General features: G+C 37.7%; 1 protein-coding gene across 4 annotated transcripts in view; it reads left to right on the top strand.

The window, feature by feature from the left end:
* The window catches only part of ARHGAP24 (Rho GTPase activating protein 24), a 507,712-nt gene that overhangs the window by 348,970 nt on the left and 135,964 nt on the right, over positions 1-22,778 (top strand). The window contains exon 1 of one of the 4 annotated variants that reach the window (XM_082653462.1): positions 4,842-4,942. The exons of 2 other annotated variants lie outside the window; for them this stretch is intronic. The gene's annotated coding sequence lies outside the window, so the exon portion shown is untranslated. Of the gene's footprint in view, positions 1-4,841; positions 4,988-22,778 lie in introns of those variants that run through there. One more of the 4 variants, XM_082653463.1, reaches the window with a different exon arrangement.

Raw genomic sequence — 22,778 nt, 5'->3', positions numbered from 1 at the left:
AAGGATAATCTTCAGAATTTTTCCCTCTTTATTCATACTCCTAAGTTGTTTTTTTTTTTTTTTCTAAATCCACTTGAATGTATTTAAGAAAGCTTTCAGTAAAGTCAGGACAGTGGTTTTTCACATCATAGAGTAGAAAAGGCATTAATAACAGCATCTTTTTGCCTCCAGGGAAAAAAATTGCCATTCAGTATGAAACAAAATTATATTTAAAAATACAGTAAATTTTTACTGCTCAGGAAGTGTTCGATTTCATGTGTTTGACTGTATAAAGATTAAGAGACTTGACATACATATCTTTCAGCATCCACACAAAATGATTGAAATGCTAAAAGCTTACACATTTCAGATTACTTTACATTTTTCCCTAAATGACCTTCAATATTTTAACAGTATTTGCTCTCCGTAGCTAATAGTTATTATCATGTGGAGTTCTTTCTAAGGCCTAAGAAAAAGAAGTAAATCGAAGGGAGCAGCAGGGAAAAATGTGTTAGAAAAATATTTTTTTCTCATTATATTAAAAACTAGAAACGACTCCATCCTACACATCTGTGAGCCCGGTTCCACCCTAAATGGAAAGATTCTAAGGTTTTCAGGCCAGACCCATATCTGTGTAAAGTTAAACACTGCCACTAGGACACATCAGGAAGATATTGTCACTGGGCAGTGGAGCAAGAACCAAATAGAAAACCAGACCATCTTATTTCCTTTCTTCACCCATTGCACATATTGGCCCATGCTTCAAAATGCTTTCCTCATACATTTAAACTTTAATACAAATTTCTTTTCAATACATGATTTGAAATCAGGATCTCAAAATGAAGTTTCTGAGACAAAGAAAGGGAGGATGCAATATGTTCTTCTGTTTTTCTGCTGTGGCATTACACTCAGGCAAACACTAGCTGAAGTGTTGGAAAAACAAAATGCTTTAATGGGACAGTATAACAATTGGAAGAAAGTGCCCCAAACTATGTTTTCTTTATCATTATTTTTGACTTGAAAGATAATTGAAAGCTTTGTCAGTAGATTTTTGTTTTGTTGAAAGATCATTACAATAGTTTCTAAATTTAAAAAAATAATAGTAATTCTGTCTGTGATTGTGTTTTCATCCTTTCTTCAGAAATAAAATGGGTTTGGGAATGAGAAAAAACAGCTATTCACATCTGTCTTCATAGGCTTCCCAATAGAGTAACTCTTTTTTTTTAACTTGCTCTTTAGTTAAATATGATGCCATAGAACAAGGGCGTTGTAGTGAGTGTCAAAGTGCATATTCTAAGCAAAGGTAGCAATGAAATGAATGCTCAGTAGCTGAAGGCCCCTTACCTTCTTTTATGTGGGTTGATTGGCTGTTTAGGATGATATTAGTGCTTTTGTTTTTTATTCGGAATTTAACTTGAGAAATTGTGATTAAAGTTCCAGCTTTTATTCTTTTTCTCTGCTATTTATTTTGACTTATTACTAATTTAGTCAGTGGCCCAGTTATAGTTCTCTCTCTAATGAAAACATCTAAAACAAAGTGATTCTAGCTGCAAGACTTTGAAATTTATAGTTTTCTTTTTAAGGCTAAATTTGGGGAGGATGAGAAGGCTCGTTTTATGAAGTGCTTTTGGATGGTGCACTTTGCAGATGGGAGTGCTGAAAGCAGAGTCAAGGTATAATCAGCCAGAGGCATTCTCAGAGAAGATTGTAAAAATATGGAAAAGGGAGATTGAAGGCAGGAACAATTACCCTACATGAAGGATTTGGTATGAATTGCCCTGCTGGCTTGCAGATACAATTTCAAGTTTTCTCATTTAGCAGGCAATGCCACTTAAAAATGGGAGAACAGAAACATATACCATGTAGGGCTGCAGTTTAAACTCTGCTTCTAGCTTTCCAATAAAACTCGTAGAAAGGACCTGGCATTTTATTAACATCCTCAGACTCAGGGAACTGAAAATTATGACTCCACTACAGTACTCCAAACTGTAGTTGAAAAAAATGGCTTTTCTGCATTTAATAGTAAGAGATTGCCTTGCTTCCTTGTGGGCATTCATAAGGATCTATTAATTTAAGCAAATTAAAATGATACAGATGGGGCTTCCCTGGTGGCGCAGTGGTTGAGAGTCCGCCTGCCAATGCAGGGGACGCGGGTTCGTGCCCCGGTCCGGGAGGATCCCGCATGCCACGGAGCGACTGGGCCCGTGAGCCATGGCCGCTGAGCCTGCGCGTCCGGAGCCTGTGCTCCGCAACGGGAGAGGCCACAGCAGGGAGAGGCCCGAGTACCGCAAAAAAAAAAAAAAAAAAAAAAAAAACAGATGAAGTGGTTTACAGGGCAGAAATTGAGACACAGATGTAGAGAACAAACATATGGATACCAAGTGGGGAGAGTGGTGGGGTAGGGGTGGATTGGATGAATTGGGAGATTGAGATTGACATATATACACTAATATGTATAAAATAGATAACTAGTAAGAACCTGCTGTATAAAAAATAAATAAAATTCAAAAAATAAAATAAAATAAAGTGGTATTCTACTATACAGAAAGACCTCTAAATTCACATCTTCAGCTTAAAGACAGGCAAGACACAATTAAGAAAAAGGAATTATAGACACATATTAACAAAAATTGTATTTTTTCTCTGTATCCTACAATGACTTCATTGTTAAAAAAATCAAAACTTGTTTTTCTAAACATTTCTGTGCTCTTTATAAAAGTTAACTTGCCTAGCAGGTACTCTCAAGGTTTTGTGGTAATTTGCATTCTTGCCTTCCCTACCCCTGCTATTTAAAAACCAAACTTTCTTTTCTTCTTCTGAGAAAGTTATAAATCAACAGATTTCCTCCAAATACAGGACTCTAGGCCATGCAGACCTTGATTGTAATTCCAGCTCCACCACTCAGCAGTAACAGTGTGCAGGCAAATTATTCTCATTGATAAATGGGAATAACAACAACTACCTCATGGCATTACTATGAGGATTAACTGAGATAACATTCATGAAGCTCCCAGCCCTGTGTGTCTCACAAGACAGGTGTTCATATACTTAGTTCCTTTCCTGTTCCCCATTGGTGTCCTTCCTTACACTGCCTCAACCTAATCTCTAAATAATGCATACATAATGGTAGGAACATTAGCATGAATGCCTTAATGCATTTGTTACTGAGTTAACTCAGCAGTGAACTTGGCATTCCATCCCCAACCTTTCCCCTTCATTAATCCCCTTGGGCAACCCCTCCAACATAGGAGTACACCCAGGACACGAGGAACCGTGAAACCATCCAGGCACGTGAGCATCTTCTACCACGCTTTCAGCTGGTCTTGTTCTGCCTCAAAGACCAGACAGAGCTCATGTTTTTCACAATTAACTGACTCTGGCCATGTGGTCGCTACCATCAAGATCTGCCATCAGGAGGACAGCAGTTCAATAAAATCTTGAACTCTATTTATAGCCCACTTGAAACACTCTCCCATGAAACCTGAGGAGTCCTCCTTGAGAGCACAGAAAGTAATTCACTAGTCCCAGCACCAAACTAGGGCAATCGAAGGGCGGAAAATGCAGTAAGTACATTTTTTTCCCAGCCCTCTATAGTTTACAAAGCATCTGCTCCTACACATTGTCCCATTTCATCCTCTTTCTGACCCAGGAGGGAGCCCCAAAGCAGATGTTAGCAACAAATCCCCATTTCATAGATTACAAAACTGATGCCTAGGAGGTTAGATAAGTTGTTCATTTTACATGGTTGGAGAAGGAGGGGAAAGGAAGGTGGCTAAAGAGTAAGAATAATTTCCTGTTAATGCAATCAATCTAAACTTCAGGGCATAATTGTTTACCTGTAAGAAAAAAAATACACAACAAAGAGAAATAATGTTTCATAATGTTCTGGTAAGCTTAAACATTGTTTCTTCTCCACTTCTGATAGGAAAACCAAAATATGAGAAATAAAAACCTAGAGAGACTTTACAGGGAGACATTTATAAACATGTTTGTATCTGTCTGGAACATCTACATGCAGAATGATTATATTTTAGACAAGAAACGCCTTCTTGAAACCTCTCCAAATTAAAATATACATCAGTCAAGACTAATCTTGAAAAAGATGGTAGGAATTTTTATGAGAAATCTTAATTGATTTTGCCAGTCATCTCTGAAATAAATACATCTTTACTGTCTTTTTAATATGGGGGGGTTGCATAATTGAAGTATGTGCCCAAAAAGCAAGACTTCATTAATATGAATTAGTTTATGGACCAGAAATGATTTTGTTCTTAAAAGAATTATTTGATTTTGGCAAATACTTTAGTTTTCTAAGAGCTTTCTCTAAGCGGTGTTACCTGGAAAGGGTTTTCAGAAACTTTTTGGCTTGAAAAGGATGCCTGAGCAATTAGAATAGCCACACTGAAGTCTGTTTGTGCGTGTGTGTATGTCTGTATGTGTATGTGTGTGTGTGTGTGTGTGAGAGAGAGAGAGAAAGAAAGAGAGAGAGAGAGACATTATTGCTTCAAGAGGGCCTCTGCGTTAGCAGGTTGGCTCCGAGCCATTTGAGGATTCTCAGATTTACTGCTTCTCTGACTATTGCTGCAGCTCTGATTTATGGATTTCAGAATCTTGTGAAAGGCAAGGTGTCTGAAGTTTAGAGTCTTTCCTTGATGGCCCCTCCTCTTCCCCATTCACTCCTTTTGCCGCTGTTCACCTTGTAGTGACCTTGCAGGACTCAGCATTTTTACCTGAGCTCAGTAGCTGGGAGCCCACTAGTGCTGGGACGAGGGCAGCAGTTTCCATTCCTGGATGATGGAGTCATGGGAGAAACCGCAGCGAACCAACAGAGAGTAGGACCTGAGCGGGCGAGCCAGGCTGGACTGTGCTTTAAGCGGCTCAGGACAGAGCAGCTGCTCACTCTCCCAGCCTGCAAGTGCAGCCTGCATTTGTCACTGACCACTGAAGTGTGTGTTTGTGCAAGGTGAGAGCTGGGTGCTTTTTTGTTAATTTGGAGACAAATTGCCAGGTATTGCTGTTGATTGTTTTTGATAATTTGGGGGTGTTTATATCACCACAAATTCAGGACCTAGACTGTGTGTGGTTTTATTTATACCCTTGTTTTTTGTCATGATCCATTATTCAGCGCTGCACGGTGTCCAAATTATGGCAACAGATTGGATGTACTGCTGTTCTTACACTGAAATGTGATCAGTTTGGTGCAATTTTCTTGGATTCTTTCATTGATTGCTGCTGCCAAATGATGGAGCTGTTCATATAAAGGATTCCAGTGCTGATTTGAAAGCATGTGAAAACAGCTTCGGATATAAATCTGAATTGCTATTTTTTGGAGTACTTGCTGTGGTGTATTCTTTGCTTCACTCATATTTTAGTGGTTGAAACTTTGGAGAGAGCAGAGTGCCTTAGGGCCTAATCTGGTGATAAAAGTAACATGGGAGTTTTCCGTGTTTTTGCTTGTCAAAATGAAAACTTATGCTTGGCCAGTGGGGTGTGTGTGTGTGTGTGTGTGTGTGTGTGTGTGTTTAAAAAAAAAACTGAGGACCAAAAGAAAAGTAAATAATACTTTGCTATATTTTGATGTACTTATCATTAATTTAATCAGCTCCTAAAGCTTTTGTTACCAGCATATTTGAGTTCTGGAACTTCGCATTTTGTGTACACAAGGACAATACAACTACAGTGTGCACTTGTGAAGGCATGTGGGGACATGGAGTATGTGCTTACTAGGAATAAAACAGGAATCCAAAATGTGTTCTTGGTTAAGCTGACAGGCCTTAATACTGCACCAGTTTTGTATGTTAGCTACTTAATGAATCTATTCAAAATTTAAAGGGGATACAGTATATTATTATATCTAAATAAATACACTAGAGATTTGTATTCATGAAACACATGCTCTAAAAAAGGAAAACGTGGGAATTTCATACTGTAAAAATAGAATGAGCAAAATTTTGAAAAGCTGTCAAATTTTACAGGGAGGGGAAAAACAATACATTAAAATGAGGAATAATCGGGATGGAATATGAAAAGTACTTCAACTGCTCAAATTTTTAAGTCTAATGAAAGAACAATAGAATATTTAAGGAAATTCAGAGTCTGCAGAAATGAAGCCAAGAGCAAAAATTCTTAATAAAACATGTTTTCAATCTGTGGAGTGTACTTATTTGTCTTGAGTTCTGTTCCCAGACTGATAAATTAGATTTTTTTTAAAATATAAATTTTAAAATTTTATTTAAAATTGGTCTTCATTTGGGTAGACTTTGAAAACTAATAAAGTAACATAAGATGTATTAAAATGCAATGAACATTAAAATTATTCAAACACTTAACAAGTAACATACGATATGAAAACTATTTGTCCCACTTTTGAATTATGTCAGTTTAGAAAGAGTCTAATCCTCTAAAGTAGAATGTCAACTGTTGCTACATATGCTTGGGCTGCTAAAGTCCTTGGATACACTCTTCATGGTTTCTTGCTTTCAGACTACGTTATAGCACTGTGGAACGGTGAGCAGAAAACACTTGATTCTAACATTGTCATGCTTTCTATGTGAGATTAGAATAGAAATTGTTTCATTCGACAGATATGGAACTTGAGGTGTACAAAGAATTCATGATTGGTTGGCCTTTCCCTATAGGAACCTGTACTGCCTTGGCTTTTCTGCTGCCTTGATCTAAAATTTGGCTGCTTCTTTAAAAGGGTGTAACATGACTTTATCACCAGGACTGAAAAGAGGTGGTGGAGGGCCTCTTATCAGTGTTTTATAAACACAAGAGTATCCCTGTCTCTATGACGAGTGCAGTCCAATGTGTTCAAATGTGGTGTGTCCATCTGTACCCATGGTCACCTTCCATGCAGAAAGACTAGAAACTTTGATGAACCACAATCAGTGTAACAGCCAAGAAAAGTCTTGAATAGTGCCCTCATTTATTCTTTAGATAACTAGCTTACTGTGGCATACAAAGAGGTTTAAAAGGGTTTAGAGATTATAGGTACTGACCTCAAAGCACAGGCCAGTATGTGCAAACACATTTACTTCTATGCAATTAAGGGCTCCTAGTTAAAGGAAATGATTAGGCTTCATTTATATATTTGATAAGTTTCTCTTATTTTTTTAAAAAGCTTAAGTTTCTTAAGCACATTGTGTTCTCGCTCCCTCTCTTCTTTCAGCTTTATACTTTACTCTAGACTTTAAACTTGCTAAATCCTTAATTTACTGAACCTGCTTTCTTTTGACCTACACTCAATCTCTTCTTCTTCGGTAAGAAAGCAATTATGATTTATCTCCTGGGGCTAGGGGAAGACCCACCTCCCCTGAGATCAAGAGATCACTGCCCACTCTGTGAGCAGGAAATGGGGTGTGATTAGTGGGAAAGAATGGATTGATAAACAGCTACCAGGAAGGCAATGACTGCGTCTATCTTGCCGAGCGTTTCTGCTATTCATGTTCTCTTATCCATCTAGTCTGTTACTAGGCTTGGAAACCTTTATCAAGAAATGTTTGCACGTAGCAACACAGTTACACTTTCACAAAGACTTTTGGTAAACTGAGATTAAATATGATTTGTAGTGTATGGATTTGGCTTAAAGTGGTATCCGTAGTTTTTAATGTCTTTTTACCTTAGCATTAAGGTAATTAAGTTCTATTTTGCCTAATGACTCCTCCTGAAGTAATGCAGATTCAGGTGAAATACTGACTATTCACACAACTTTTTTGTTTTGTTTTGTTTTTGTTTTGCGGTACGCGGGCCTCTCACTGCTGTGGCCTCTCCTGTTGTGGAGCACAGGCTCCGGACGCGCAGGCTCAGCGGCCATGGCTCATGGGCCCAGCCGCTCCGCGGCATGTGGGATCCTCCCGGACCGGGGCACGAACCCGCGTCGCCTGCATCGGTAGGCAGACTCTTAACCACTGCGCCACCAGGGAAGCCCCAACACAACTTTTAACTATTACTTCCAGATTCCCTAAAGTAGGCCTGGATGTTTTGTGGACAAGAAACATGGAAGGCAGTTTGCATGATATGAGTGTTTTTTTTCTGGTAGATGTCCCTCTGAGGCTACAGAGTGTCCAGACAATCTCTGGGCTCCTTAGTGGACCGCTGGGCTGCAAGAATTTGGCAGCTGGAGTAAGAGCAGGTGGCAGCAGGCACTTCTTCTCTGGAGACAGAGATGAAAATCATTTTCTACAAGTCTACTCAAGAGGCCGGCCTCATTTGTCTTGAATCCAGTGTGTCTTCTAAGGAAACAGGACGGTAGAGTCTGGTTGCTAGAAGTTGCGCCCAGATTGTGACAGACCTCCAAGGAAGTGCATCTCCATATTCTACATATTTTTACAAGCAATACAAGTTCTGTTTTTTAAACTTTTAAATTATTTTTACTAGGGCAGGCTTCAAACCTGATCCCAGTGTCAATCCAGTTCCCTCTAAAAACCATCCTCTACCACACAAAACAAATAATTTTCAAGAAATACTAATAGCCAATTAAACTCTTTACATTTTAATAGCCAAACAATTTTCATCAATGTATAATTCGAGTAATCACTTCAAGAGAATGTAATTACAACTTCCAAATATTTCTAATGACCAAGAAGCCATCAACAGAAAATTATGGCAAAGTTTCCTGTTACAGGCATATTGGATCTTAAGGGAATGTTCAAGAATTTAATCCAACATATCAAAATCAATAAAAACAGACTTCTGTGAGCTCTTTTCTGATAGAATATTTTCAAGATCAGCCTGTTTTTGAATATTTTTATGATAAAGTATAAAACACACTGGAGGCTTTCCCTTCTCTCACTCCTGTGCTCTTATAGCATGGGGTTTCACTTGACTGATAACTCTTATCAGAACACATCAATGTGTTGAAAGGAATTATTTTGTAGCTACAAAGAAGTATCTCCTTTTCTTTATAAGTTAAGAACTCTGCTTTAAAATGTAGGTTTTATTATTATTTAGGTATAGTGGGAACAACAGATCAGGAGATGATAGTCATTGAAAAGATAGTTTGCTACTCAGTTTCAAAAGGAGGGACACATCATGCCTTGAAGGACCACATAGAGAAGCACCTGGGTTGGTCAGGAGGCAGAGAGAGAAAGGGGGGAACACAGGCAAGAGGCTTTATTGTGGTTTCCTTGGGAAAGAACAGGCAAAGTAGGGTACGTAAGTTTTAGACTGGCTAGTTCAAATAATTTCAGCAGGCTCTGGGGCATAGAGACTGACTCTAGTTGTCTGGGTACCTGGCCCTGAGGTGTTTAGGGCAAATGGATAATGACCCAGGATGTGAGAGCCTTGTGAGGATCTGGTTGGGGTTTGGGCTCAGAATTGGTTTATTTGCATAAGAAAGGCATTCGCAGGGTTAGTCTTTCCTATCTCTAGGAACTGGCTGGCCCTGGAAGGGGCAGTCTCTTCAGGGTCAGCAAAGCCCAGATGCCAAAGCATTAGAAATACAGAAAATTAAAAGGCATGACTAATACAAACTAACACATCCAAACAGGAATAGACAGATTACTTAGTATCATTTTGCCAAATTTGGTGTTCACATGGTTAGTCCACTATGAACAACAATCTCTTGACATGAAATGTACCTCTCCATCAATTCCGGGACCTCTGCCAGCAAACTCCAGAAAGGTTTTGTTCCATTTGTTTTTGATTTTTAAATTCAATACTTAAAAACAGCAAAAGGGTTGAAAATAACTGAATCCTTTCTACCGAATAACTAGGTATATTTTACTTGTCCTACACAGCTACATATTATTTGATTTAGAATCTAACAATAAATGTGTCCATATTAGGGTTCTGATAGAATCCTTAATTAGGCTAGAATTATTAAAGAAATTTTAACTTTGTACATTCACCATCCACCTTTGGTTGGAATCATCTTCTGACACACAAAAGTTAATAAATAATTGTTAAATGAATAAATAAATGATTAAGTCACCTGAACTCGTTGGCAGAATTTTCTTCAGTTTCCCTAAGAGCCTTTTACACAGTTTTCAATATGATTTTCAGAATAAGGAAATTCAGAAGAGTAAAATATGTTGATTATTTTGCTCAAACAAAAGCTAAATCTCCTGTCACTTAAAAATAGCCATAACCAGACATGCCCTTATAAGCAAACATAAAATGTGGCAAGGAACATATATAAATTGAGTAACAGTTCAGTTTCAGCTGAACTGGCAAAACTGACCTTCATAATGTCCTACTCCTTGAGTCAGCAGCAATGCACAGAGGGATCAAAGAACATTTAGCAGATGAATAGGATAATTAATTTATCAAATTAGAAGAGATCAACATGTGCTAAAAATAACCTGTAATCAAGGAAAGCGGCACCTTAGAAATGTGGCATCTTTCCCTTGTAATATTTCTTCTTTTCATTTTTAAACATTAAGGAAAGGAGAAATCATGCATATGGTGTTTCAGTGGAAATGGAATTTTCTTACTGTCCATGTTTAGTTTCCCCATTCCAGTTACTGGAATTTCCCACAGGAATTTATTGTGTAATAAATGTGGGACATCAAAATAGTGGGGGGAAGGATGATTGAGTGGACAACAGGTATTGGTACATTTAGATAGCCATTTGGGAAGAAAAAAAGTTTATCCTCTACACCAAAATAAATTCTAGAGGAGTCAAAGATTTAGATGTAAAATATAAAGCTACATGCATACTAGAAGAAAGCTTTGGTGTACTGACTTGAACAGAGGAGATGCTTCATCCACCGTGTCACTAAGCAGCCACAAACAGGGGTAGAAATGGCGTCCTGCTGCTTGAGAGGTGCCTAGGTTTTGTGGTAATCACTGCAGTTATAGCAGAAGGGAGGTGTCAAAAGTGATCCTTCCTCTGCACCATCTGCCCCATCGTTCTCTATGCTTTTCAGGCACCAAAGCTTCTGAGATGAAGGAAAGCAAAGAAGGTATAAGTGTAAATCACTAATTTCTGTTTTAATTCTAAAGCTGATGCTTTATATTTTATCCTGGGGCCAGACAAGTATCGGGGAAAGATTATAGACTGATTTCTTGCTCTTAACTCTCTTGATTCCCAAATCTGAAACGTGATTGAGGTTTCAAAGCGGCCTCACTGTCTCTGGTATCTGCAGGTTTCAGATCTCTGACTTCCATTGGTGTGACAAGGGAATGAGACACTCTCAGCTGTGCCCTGGCCCTTCTGAGTTGTTGTCAGACTAGACTGAACCAATTCCAAAAGCTCTCAAGGGATGTTTGCTTGGTGGGGAACAGGAGAGCTTCAGTTGGAAAGTTTTTCCTTTAGGGTCTGTGGGTTCTTTCTTCTTTGTCACTTTCTTTTCCTCTAGTTAATTTCTTTTTTTTTAATAATTAATTAATTTATTTATTTTTGGCTGTGTTGGGTCTTCATTTCTGTGCGAGGGCTTTCTCTAGTTGCGGCAAGCGGGGGCCACTCTTCATGGCAGTGAGCGGGCCTCTCACTATCGCGGCCTCTCTTGTTGCAGAGCACAGGCTTCAGACGCGCAGGCTAAGTAGTTGTGGCTCACGGGCCCAGTTGCTCCATGGCACATGGGATCTCCCCAGACCAGGGCTCGAACCCGTGTCCCCTGCATTGGCAGGCAGATTCTCAACCACTGCGCCACCAGGGAAGCCCCTAGTTAATTTCTTTATCCTGAATTCCTCCCCTCCCATCACCTCCCATACTGCTGCACACCATCCTCTGACCTGGATGAAAGAAACACTTATGTCATTCACGCTAGATTTCTCAGACTGGCAGGCTGTTTGGAGCAATGTGCAGTGTTCCTAGCAACAGATTAAGGCATATTCACAGCACTTTAAAAGCCTGCAGGCATTGAAAAATAACAGAGGACTACCTAGTTATATTTGGAACTTCCACTTTGTGGATTTGTATTAGCTAAGAAACCCAGAAAAGTTTTTAAACTTTTTTTTGGTTTATTTTCAATGGAAACTTGGAAGGTATAACCAGGTTTCTAAAACAGTCGTAATGAATTTAATCATGGCACTGAGAATGAAGGCCAACTGTGTCTATGGTAAGATTTAAAAGTAGAGCATATAAAGTTCACTGGCAGTCACAGGAAGGTGATTTTAATTATCAGGAATATTTTATATTCATTAAGAACTCAGGCACTAGGGTCAGCTAGACCTGTTTTAAAATCCATGAACAAGCTGTTTGTGTGAAAGTTATTTAACCTTCAGTTTGTAAATCTCTAATATTAGCATAAATCACAAATATTAAAGTTAAAATGATAAAATATGTATGTGAACTTGTTTTTAGTACAAGGAATAATCAAAAAGCTAATCAACATAGATATGTAGGGAGGTAGTTTAGCAGATAGAATTGTCACAATTTTGTGGAGGAGCGAGTTTTTTCTAGATCGGCAAAAGCTCAAAGTTGGGAAAAGTGATCAGGGAGAAGAAGGAAGAAAATAATGAGAAAGGAAAGAAGGTAAATCTGACTATCCCAGAAGAGAGGGCTGATCATCATTGTATGTACCCTCCTTCCATGAGGCTTAACACCTTATCTTATAGCAGGTGTTTATTTATGTTTGAAGAATGAATAAAGAAAAGGAAGGAGTGAGACCATAACCATAATGGTGGAGGGAACTGGATGGTTGTACAAAAGAATCTCCAGGATGTCCTATCTGAAGTACACTGTGTTAGATTTATCTACAATGATAAAAAAAAAAAAAACAACAAATCAAGAAGAACAGATATGTTAATTACATGGTATGTTCTTTATCACAGTCCATAAAGTGGAGGGGGTGAGAAACGAAACCAGCGATCTTTGAACACACAAAGGGAATGACACACCTGTTAAATCAGAGAGAGAGAGAGAGAGAGAGAGAGAGGGAGAGAGAGACATATGAAGTCAGCATGGTTTCTGGTAGAAGTCAAGAGGTGAACCCAGAGCCTAAACTGGAAAGACCATTAATCTTAAAGAAATGTCAAAATGGGAGGAGGCCCTCAACATAGAGGAGCTGTTGGTATTTGGTGAGAGGCAAAGATTTATCATCTCTTGCATTGCTTTGTTTAGTTTCCCAATGCCTTGCCTATTAAATGCCAATAACTCCATTCATTTATTGTGAAAACTCAGACACTCCTACGCTTTTCCAAACATCCCTCCAGGGAGTGGTACCACCCCCATGGAGAGTATAAAAAATAGGATGAACTATATTCAGAAGTGTAAAGGCTAAGCATCATAATGAAGAGCTTCACACCCTTGACTTTCATGGATCTCAGAAGCTTGTGTTTTACTCTCTTAAAATGAAAGCAAAGGTCTTGAGTAATTTGTCATTTTGCTGAGGAATGTTTGGAGTGAGACTGATTTGTATGGACCCGTCATTTAGCTAGTTTATTTCATTCTTTTCTACATCTTCTAAAAATCTATGTGGGTTGTTTTTTCTACTTGTATTCATTGGAAACTTAATAACTCTCATAGTGTGATTTAAAAACAAAAACAGAACAGCTTTGTTTCATTGTAGAAAAATGGCTTCAAAAAGAAAAGCTATTTGTAGGGCTTCTAATGAAGCACAAAAGATGTGAAGAGGTAGAAATAAATGGGAATTCATAGACAAAAGCAGTTTTGAATAAATTATGAAATTCAAATTTGGCAGTACTGATGATCTATGTCAAAATGAGTCCACAAAATGTGCTATAAAGCAACAACAACAAAAAAGTGATTTGTGAAATTGTTTTAATGCCTTTATAATTTATTTTAGGTCTATGTTTATAGGATTATTAAGGGGCCACTCCAAGTTTTCATTTTCTGAAGGAAATTATATGCTATAGAAACATTTGGGAATATAGAGATTCACAAAAATCTGGGCATATGTCCTTTGAGTGTTAAGTGTCAAGTTTGTTGATTCCTAAGGGGAACTAACAACAGAACAACAACTAACAACTAAATCTACAGTAGATTTAACCTGTTTCATGATTAACACCTGCAATGACTGTAGGACCAATCCAAGCTTTTGTCTTAGGCAAACCTGAGAAACATGACCTACCCCTTTGTGTTACCTTATCTGTGTGTGGAATGTCGCCCTCACATTCTTCACATTGTACTAAGTTTAGTGGTGCACTGAAATGTTCCGTATATGTCAGAGAGGAGAAGAAAGAAGAGGTGTCAGGGAAGAGTTGTTAATACTATATCTGTATTTCTTTTCTAAGGCTGCTGTAACAAAATTCGACAAACTGGATGGCTTAAACCACAGAAACGTACTGCCTCACAATTCTGGAGGCCAGAAGTCTAAAATCAAGGTGTTGGCGGGTCTATGCTCCCTTTGAAGGTCTGGGAATGGATTTGTTCCAGGCCTCTTTCCTTAGCTTGTACATAGCCATTTTCTCCCTGTGTCTTTACATCATCTTCCTTCTGTGAATGTTTGTCTCTGTGTCCAAATTTCCCCTTTTTATAAGGATTACGAGTCATATTAGATTATGGCCTACCCTATTGACTTTAACTTAATTATGTCTGTAAGGACCCTTTCTATTTCCAAATAAGTTTACATTGTGAGGTACAGGGGGTTAGAACTTCATCATATCTTTCAGCGGGGGGACACAATTCAACCCATAACATTGGATCAAGTAAGGTGATGATAAGGAAAATTCAGAGTACAGGACTGGCTGTCTTATTACCTTCACACCATTCAAAATGTGGTCAGTGGATCAGCAGCATCAGTATCACCTCAGAGCTGGTTAGGAATGCAGGTCATCCAGCCCTGTCCTAGGCCTATGGAATCAGAATCTGCATATTTACCTAGATCCCCAGTTGTTTCATTTATACGTTAAGGTTTGAGAAGAGCTATTCTAGCTCACAGAATAAAAGCCCCATTCTCAAGTGCCAAGAAGGAGAATAAAAACGAACAGTGTTTATACGCAGAGGCCTCATTAATATGTGCACTTAGCAAGTATAGGCCATTATTCCAGCACAGCTATGGCACAGTTATCTATAAAGGGAATATTGATCTCTGGAAATAATTTTAGGAGTTAAGTTTCAATTATCATTAATTTCCTTTACTGTAGATTATCCCTTGGGAGTGAACTCAGAAGACCATCATATATAGAGAACACTCAAATTATTTTTCCTACACTTACTTTGCTTGTGTAAATTGCTTCTTTTCTGCCAACCTGGTCTACAATTTAAGTTGACTCAGCTAGCTGAATCATAGAACTTAATCCTGAAATAAGGTCCATTGAGGGAAAATAATGTCCCCTAGTATAGGGGAAAAGGCACTTGAGTTTATAACACCATCTTCTAAGTGATTAAAAGCATGTGAGCTCTTGTTCGCTTACTTCTGCCTTTTCTGTCCCATAGCCTTTGTGCTCCCCTAAAAATGTAATTCACCCAGAAGTTGTGTCTATGTTACATGAAGACAAATAGAAACATAAAACTTGAAAATAAAAGAGGCATAATTAAACTTGTCCTGGAGTCAACTTAGGCAAATGCTTATAACAGCAGGGGAACAAATACAGCTTCCTGAGATGAACTCTGAGGGCACCGTTCTCATGGAGTTGGGGACTTTAAGTGAAATACGATTGTCCGCAGGATTAAAATATGCTCAGGAGGAATCTGCTCCCCTAAAATCCAGGATGTCAGCAAGTATGCAACATGAACCATATTCTGATTTCATTGAAACTGCCATGCTGGGGATAATATTGCTGGTAAATTTCCCTACATGGGGATCAACCTTTTTAACTGGAAATTAGACAACTCTTGATAACATTTGTACCATCTTCTCTTGAGATTTATATTTGGCTTAGGTCCCTAGATAAGCGTTAGAATTTTGAATCTGTTAGCTTTATCTATATATTAAGTAGTAAAACCATACTTCGAGAATGTGCTAGTGGCATCATTTAATTGTCTTGATCATCTTTTCTGTTAGCATTCTTTATTGGATTTGAAAAATGTCAAGAAAGAATGGTGAACATGTATTGCTACTATGTGCCAGCCACTTTCCTAAGTGCTTTACATACTTAAACACTTGTAATTCTTACAACGATGTCATAAATTACAGATGAGAAAATTGTGCAGATGAGGAAAACTGTGCAGATAAGGAAATTGAGGCAGAAAGAGGTTAAATAAGTGGCCATGTCAATTAGTGTCAGAGTCAGAATTCCAGATCTGATGCCAGATCCCACGTGCATAACCACTGTGGATACTGCCCCTGAAGAGAGACAAGTAATTATTCTGAATATCTCATTAATGGGCCAAAATAACTACTTTAAAATGTGTTTTAAAAATCTCTTTTATTGCACGGGCAATTATTACTGCAGATGTGCCTTCTCTTTGGGTGGGGGGATTGTGTCCTTCCTCAAGTGATCTATTTTAGGCAAATTTCCTTTCAGCTATACACCAAATAAAATGCTTTTCATACCCTCCCTCCATCACTAATTCCACACCCCCTCCATTTACCTGCTGTCTCCGCGTACCTGTTGTCTTCTTTATTCACAGGAGGATGCACCTTGGATGTTTCTGTTTTCCTCTCCTTGCTTCTGCCTCTGGCTGAACTGAGTTCCTCACTTTTATTTATTGCTGTTGTTCTGGTCTATATGCAGTTCTAATAAAAAGCGTAGGTCAGTTGCCACAACATGGGCATTGTCCATGGCATTCTCATGAACAACTAATTACCTTAGATGACATCTAATAAATGTTTGATGCATGCTTAATTCCAGAGGGAAGGGGAAACACAACAATAGCAATGAACTAAAATTGGTAGCTACTCCCATTGCTCTGGGAAATCATAATGAAACAGGATAGACTCAGTAGAAATAATTGCACAGATTGTCTTTAAATATGAAAAACAGCAATTTATAAATGTATTATTTGACATAGTCCTTGCTTTCAAGTACCTTTCTCAAAGAGGAAAGTGTCTATATTGATTAAAGTTTGGATATCAGAGGATAGAGACTTTCTAGTGGTCCATACTTTTATCAATATTATTTACTCAAATTTGAATCCCTGATAACAGTGTTTATGTTCACATAGAACTTCTTTATCACTACAGATAAAACATTAAACCTGCATTTGCCTGATTATAATTCCAACATTTTTGAGAATAAAATAATTTCACTCTGTTGACCAAGTAGATGCAAAATAAATGCTAATTTTAACTGGAGTTAACTTAGAAGGTATAAAGTACCCTTCTTAAGAAACTCAGTGACCTGTATCTGGCTGGAGAAAACAGAACAAAACAAAAACCAAAAACCACATAACAGAATAAATTTAAGTAAACTTTGATTAAAAAAAAGAAAACTAGGGCCAAGTTCAGAATTACTTAAGGGAGATGAGAATCATTTTTTCCTGAATTGTATTTTAAGTCTTGCCTTTAAGCAGTGAGCTTGCATAATTGAAAGCCATAAAGAAAAGATAAGTTTCAGAGTGGACAATGAGCCCAGCAGTTATGCAAAGTGTGATGAACAGAGTGGCCCCGTGTACAAAGCATTGCAATTGGCCTGTCCTGCTCCACAGGTGCCATGACTCATCCTATATTATATATCATATGATTTGTTTCTCATTCATAACTGTTGTGTTTACAAGGGTTTGAATATTTAGCAAGATTGTAGCTGATGGCTATGACTTTGGCTTTGCAAATTGAAAAGAAGCCCATAAAATGTGAAATTCTTAAGAGATAAACATCCTACCTGTGAGGGACCAATATTATTGAAATACAGCCTCTATAAATGAAAGTTCAGGTATTAATTTGATTTTGTATTGAGACACAGCTTGTTGGTAATGGCCCTTAGCAGTCGTAAAGCCATCATGTCACTTGATCAAAAGGAGATTATCCATATTACAAAGTCCCATAAATTAAGGGTAGAAGTAGACGGAGAGATACATTAATTATGTAATTAGACAACATATATCAATTTATCCAACATGAAACTGCTGATCATTTTAGGTGCCTTATTTGATTTTAGTCTCTTCTTTTTCTGGATTTGGTCTCTCAAATATTACAAAGATGTTCTAAATGAAGACATTAAAGTAGCTACCTTAACATCTATAGAGAATCCCAGAGGATGTTGTTTTGTTTTATTTACCAAAGTTCCATTTTAGACTTACCTGTTACTAGTTTTCAAATGTAATCTAGAATGATTGCTCAGTAGAATATCTTCATTCAGTAGAGCATATTCCTGTATGTTCAGTAGAGTCTGTCTATTAAAAATTTACAGTGTTTCTTGATGAAAACATTCTCCTGACACTGTGGCTGTAGAAGTAAGAATAGTCTCTATCAATCCATTTGAATGTCTACATATTTGCACATTTTTAGCAGATAATTTGTGGTCAAAGACCAGAGAAAAGAGGAAACTTCTCCCACAAGTGATGTTTCTAGTAATTGAAAAAAAGAGAAACAAAGTACACTGTAGTCTCCTGCAACTCATAAATCCTTACTCTTGAAATGGGTTAGGTTGAGTCTGTATTAATACAGCTTCTAGGAGAGAGGGCGTACCCTTTATGGTTTTTTCTTTTTTTTTTAAACAGTGTGTAAAGAGTCACTGAACATCAAGTAGGATGGAGCTGTATAACTTGGCACAACTCTTTTTTTTTTTTAACATCTTTATTGGAGTATAATTGGTTTACAATGGTGTGTTAGTTTCTGCTTTATAACAAAGTGAATACATACACATATGTTCCCATATCTCTTCCCTCTTGTGTCTCCCTCCCTCCCACCCTCCCTATCCCACCCCTCTAGGTGGTCACAGAGCACCGAGCTGATCTCCCTGTGTTATGCGGCTGCTTCCCACTAGCTAGCTATTTTATGTTTGGTAGTGTATATATGTCCATGCCACTCTCTCGCTTTGTCACAGCTTACCCTTACCCCTCCCCATATCCTCAAGTCCATTCTCTAGTAGGTCTGTGTCTTTATTCCCATCTTACCTGTAGGTTCTTCATGACCTTTTTTTTTTTCTTAGATTCCATATATATGTGTTAGCATACGGTATTTGTTTTTCTCTTTCTGACTTACTTCACTCTGTATGACAGACTCTAGGTCCATCCACCTCACTACAAATATCTCAATTTCGTTTCTTTTTATGGCTGAGTAATATTCCATTGTATATATGTGCCACATCTTCTTTATCCATTCATCCGATGATGGACACTTAGGTTGCAGCTCTTTGTTTGTATGGGCCACACTGATACTTTTCCTCAGTCTCTTTTTATTCTTATATTTTGTTTACTTATTGGGCAGACTTTCAGGTCAAATTGTCAGGCAAGAAAACTTTCATTCATTATTCTATTCTAATTCAAGTTTATATCTCAAGGCTAGTGATTGAAAGTCGTCGTATGAAATGTGTGGAGAGGAACTTTCTTTTCAACTTATAAAATGTTACTAAAATGATTTTCAAATGTGACAGGAAAAAGGGATCTTGCAATTCCCTTCTTTTTCCTAGTGAATTCAGTCATTCTAGCACGTCTTTTTACTTCATGTTGCTTCATATTCTTGAGAGAAAATGTATTGCAAAACTGTCTATTTAATTTCATGTCAGCTTTAAGACAACTAATATTTGGTTAATATGAATGGGAAACAATTTTAAATATTCAAAAACTATTATTTTAATCTCTGTAGAAATAAGTACACATGTTTTTCAACATTGGTATAAATTTGGTTAAAATTTATAGATTTCAAAGTGCATGCCTGTGTGCTTTTCGGTACAAATTTTGACATATCCAAATTATGTTATTTACTAAAATAGGAAGTATGGGTAGATTTTTAAACTCTGAACTCAACTACTGATGCACCCTGTTTTAAACAAATATACAGCATTAAAAAGTTTCCTATTTCTCCCAGATGGGTATAAAAGTAGAGGATGTTATTTTTATCTTTAACAATCATTTCATATAATTTCACATTTTTCAAGACAAGTTTTTCAAGGAGAAAGTAGTGATGGAAAACTTCTCTCTTTAGATTCTTTGAACACCAATAATTTGGGGCTTGTGCGTCATTGAGATGATAAAAATAATTACACTAGACTTTTATTTACCCAAATACAACCCCATGAAGTGGTGATAGTGTCATTTCCTTCTCACAGCAAAGGAAACAACTGAGTGTTAGAGGGATTGAATTACTTCCCCAAATATCGAATAGCAGAGTCTGGGTCCAAACTCAATTGGCCTTGAGACCAAAAGAGGCCAGGAGCTCTTAAGTTCTTGCTTAATCAACCCTCCTCAATTCAGTTTTATAGCCTGCCAAGGAGCATCCTGCTGGTGCCTAGGCCTGTTTAACACTGCTGAATGAAATATGTTCCCTGAATGTGTTTTATACATAGGTGTGCTAGGGTGAGGCCAGAGGAAGAAATTCTCAACACCATTTTAACCAATGTTGGCTTTATGTGTATTGCCATACAATATAAAATCTGCTGTATGTATACCGGACTTTTGTGTCCAGTTTCATTTGAAGAAAAAAATTCTAATAAAAAGAAACAAAAATGAACAAATAAAACTATTGCTATAGTAAAATAAAATTAATGATGATAACAGTAGTAAAATGTAATACCTGTATGGGGCTTATATAAGCCAGAAATTATTCCAGGTAATTCTTATTGTTACCCAATAAGATAAGTTCTATTATTCTCATTTCATAGATGAGGAAACTAAAGAGGTTAAATAATGACTTCTCCAAGGTCTTGGCTAGTAAAGAGTACATTTGGAATCAGAACTCAGGCAGTCTGGCTCCCAAATCTGGGCTCTTAAACACTGTGCTATGCAGCCTCTGGATTGTAAATAATAATAATAACATATATTCTCACTGTGTACCAGGCACTATTCTAAGCATTTACACCAAACCTGTTTATGTGGCCCTTTCCCCATAGGTAAAAGAGACCAGAGAGAGCAGGAATATGTCTCTGAAACTACTGAATATTTTAGGTATAATAAAAATATGTTACCTGTTGAACGTATGTCCCATAGGTACTGTACTTGAGTGATTAAGAGGAGATGCATATGTACTCCTCAAGAGGAATTTCAGAGTTTCTCTTTTGCAATAAATGCATAATTAACATCATTCAGGTATTCTGTGATGTGTTCTGTTCCCCAACCCTGACCCCACAGCTGAGTGCAGTGGAAAATAGATGGGAGTTTAAGGCCTGTGTTCACTCTATGTGTGCTTCAAGCTCTCTTTAATTTCTATGAGTTTAGAGCGTAGGCTCTGGAGTCAGGACCTCTCGTTTCAAATCCTGACTCTGTTCCTGTTACCCAGGTGACACTCGGCAAGTTACTTAACCTGTTTTTCTCACTGGCTGCATCTACAGATGGGAAGGATTAGCATTAGATACATCAGAGGGCTATGGTAAACAATGTAAAACATTTTTGTTGTGGTTATTACAAGACAATGAAGAAGTCCTCCTGGTCTTTGAAATGTACAAAACATAATGAAACTGCCACTTTACCTCACTGGGTCCCATAAAATGAGAAGCAATAAAGAAAAACAAGTCAATTATTCCACGGTCATGAATTCAACCCATGAGGAGAACTGGCAAGGCACGTTATATACACATCAGCTGTGGCAAAAATAAGTCAACATTGTTTGTAAAAGGCCTGTGATGTCTGGATTACCAGCTGTCTGGAAAAAGGAGAACATAGCTTCCTTTTTTGTTTAATGTGGTCTGCCAGCCAGCTGGCATTAGGGGAAGAGGAAGGGAGCTCATGTTGATTGAGCGAGTGTCTGTGCCAAGTGTATTGTGTAACTTGTCTCATTTGGTCCTCCCAGCTTGTTGGTAGGGTGGTATCAATACCCCTGATGTACACATGGAAGACAGACTTAGGGAGGTCAAAAAACCCAGCCAAAAACTCACAGGTAGTAAATGGGATTCTGACTCCAAATTTAGTCAGGTCATGCCACTGACTGCTTTATTTTTTTTTAATTGAGGTATAGTTGATTTACAATGTTGTGTTAGTTTCTGGTGTACTGAAAAGTGATTGTTATACATATATACTCTTTTTCATGTTATTTCCATTATGGTTTATTACAAGTTATTGAATATAGTTCCCTGTGCTAAACAGTAGGACCTTGTTGTTTATCTATTTTATATGTAGTAGTTTGTATCTGCTAATCCCAATCTGCTAATCTATCCCTTTCCCATTCTTTCCCCTTTGGTAACCGTAAATTTGTTTTCTGTGGCCATTGACTGCTCTTGATAATGCTAAATATACTCATTGTTGACCAATTGGAGTTAGCAGTAAAAATAAAAAATTTCACATTAAGAAATACCACATTTCACATTAAGATATTTCAAAATTTTATAATCAACAAATATTTATTTATAAACGACCTCTAGTTTTTTCCTCATCCATAATTGACTCAAAAAGCTTCTGGTGTCTTTCATTTCCCTTTTTGTTCTCGTCCTTTATAATTTTTCATATTTCTTCCTTATTACTAAGGTAAAAATGGAAAATTGTGGAAGGGATGAATATTATGTACCAAAGTAAGAAATTTTAAATGTATGAAAAAATTAAAATACATAGGGTTAAAAGTATACTAGACTTTTTTTTTTTTTTTTTTTTTTTTTTTGCCGTTCGCAGGCCTCTCACTGCCGCGGCCTCTCCCGTTGCGGAGCACAGGCTCCGGACGTGCAGGCTCAGCGGCCATGGCTCACGGGCCCAGCCGCTCCGCGGCATGTGGGATCCTCCCGGACCGGGACACGAACCCGTGTCCCCTGCATTGGCAGGCGGACTCTCAACCACTGCGCCACCAGGGAAGCCCCAGGTCAGGATTTTTGATTAATGATGCTTTTTGTTGAGAGATACTACTTTAATATCTTACTTTTTGCTTCTCCGGTAGAATGAGTCAGACATAAGTCATCATTAGGATTGGGGAAGTGCTTTTTTGAAG

Source organism: Grampus griseus (assembly GCF_964374135.1).
Source record: "Grampus griseus genome assembly, chromosome: 4".
Lineage (NCBI taxonomy): Eukaryota > Metazoa > Chordata > Mammalia > Artiodactyla > Delphinidae > Grampus > Grampus griseus.
Note: the sequence above shows the minus strand (reverse complement) of the source record. Positions and strands in the feature narration are given on the sequence as shown.